The 1,623-nt window shown below is 37.8% G+C and overlaps 1 long non-coding RNA gene across 2 annotated transcripts in view; it reads right to left on the bottom strand.

Moving 5' to 3' along the window:
- LOC107195382 overlaps positions 1–1,623 on the bottom strand; it is a 230,687-nt gene that overhangs the window by 17,053 nt on the left and 212,011 nt on the right. Inside the window, exon 8 of one of the 2 annotated variants that reach the window (XR_003045065.1) lies at positions 892–993. The exons of the other annotated variant lie outside the window; for it this stretch is intronic. This is a non-coding gene — a long non-coding RNA (uncharacterized LOC107195382). The remainder of the gene's footprint in view (positions 1–891; positions 994–1,623) is intronic. 2 annotated transcript variants of the gene reach the window in all.

Raw genomic sequence — 1,623 nt, 5'->3', positions numbered from 1 at the left:
GGTGACTTCGAGCAGGTACCTGTTTCTTAAACAAAACATGATGGAGAAAGGCAAACACTCCATGTAAGGTTGGACCAGTGTGGGGTGAAGTAAGGCCTGATTTTTTGTACTGAGTCACTCTGTGAAGCCTGTTCGCACAGTTTTTTATATTTCTCTCATTCTAAGCTTCAAGTCTACTTAAATGCCTATTTTAGCACAAATACACATTAAGTTTATCAGGCAAGAAAGACCTATTCTGTATTCTCACCATTAATTTTTCACTAAAACCTATATACAAGAACATAACATCAGTAATTTTATCCTAAAGTTAATTACGCTGAGTTTGGTTTATTATTTCAACCTTTAAAATCCATCTCCTTGAGTGGGGAGTTGGGAAACTATCAACAAATTATTTTTATTTCAGCTATATATATATACATATATATATTTTCAAATTCTAGTTCGAATTTTGATTCTGCTATTTATTTGCTGGATGATGCTGAGCTAAAATTTAACCTTTCTAAGCCTCGCTTCCTCTTTTCATAAAATGGGGATATCACCGACCTCCTAGGATTGCTGTAAGGATTAAATAGGCATTACAATTTAAAACAATTAGCTATTATGATTATGGCAGTATCAACAAGTTAGTATTAGTCTCAGCAAAAAAAAATGGCATTAAATTTTTTATCAAGAGTTTAACACATTGCCTTGTAGAAGAGAATGTCTCAATTATTTCTGAACTGAAAACGGTTCACCTAAAAAAAGTGTTCTATGGGGAGGAAAAAAGTCTTGAACAATATAGGTTGTAGATAAATAGGGCCTACAAATCTTCTTGACCTCAGTTTAAAGTATTATCGAATTTAATTTGATAGGTATTCCTACTGAGTGGATTTCCCCAAATATTTAGCTTACCATGCTCCCGAACGAGCAAGCTCTCTTTAGGGCTTCGGCGCTTCCTTTCCAGTTCTTACTTCTAATTGTTTAGCAGCAGTTTGCTCCCCACCAAAATAACACCTGTGAGAAGACAAACCAACCCAGATAAATTCAGAGTTTCCACCTTCTCTTGCTACGGTCATATTCCTTTCCTCTACATTATTGTTTTTCCTTCCTGTCTCGAAATTGGATGCCTGTGGCAGCCGAGAGCTATATCATAACCTCACTTACTCAGTATGATGAACATGGTCAAGAGTGGTATGAGGAGGCAGCAACAAGGGCATTTCGGCGATGAGAGAAAAATTATCCACATAAGGAAACAAATGCAATGAGCCAGGAAGTGACGCGAGCCATACCAGGATGAGAAACAGTCACAAAATCTAATGCGACTCATCGAGGTGAACGAAAGCCGACAACGGCATTTCGTATAAACCGATCTGTCTTTCATTCCTACTCAGAAATTATGGATCTGAAATACAGAGATTTTAGAATCAATCTCCAAACAAGTAATGCATGTCCATGTTATAGTGAAAGAAAATTTGTTCTGTAAAAACTAAGAAACTTGCCAATACCAAGTGCCAAATAAGGAATGTCGAGGAGCTGGAGTCAGCGACTGCCAGTCCCTCTCCTAGAGCCTAACACCCTGACCTTTGCAGCAGCGAGATTTTCAAAACATCACTAAAATGCTGGGGTTGAGAACCTGCCTCCTGG

This window comes from Pteropus alecto, unplaced genomic scaffold (genome assembly GCF_000325575.1).
Source record: "Pteropus alecto unplaced genomic scaffold, ASM32557v1 scaffold101, whole genome shotgun sequence".
Lineage (NCBI taxonomy): Eukaryota > Metazoa > Chordata > Mammalia > Chiroptera > Pteropodidae > Pteropus > Pteropus alecto.
The sequence above is the reverse complement of the archived record's forward strand: the minus strand, read 5'-3'. Positions and strand labels throughout refer to the sequence as shown.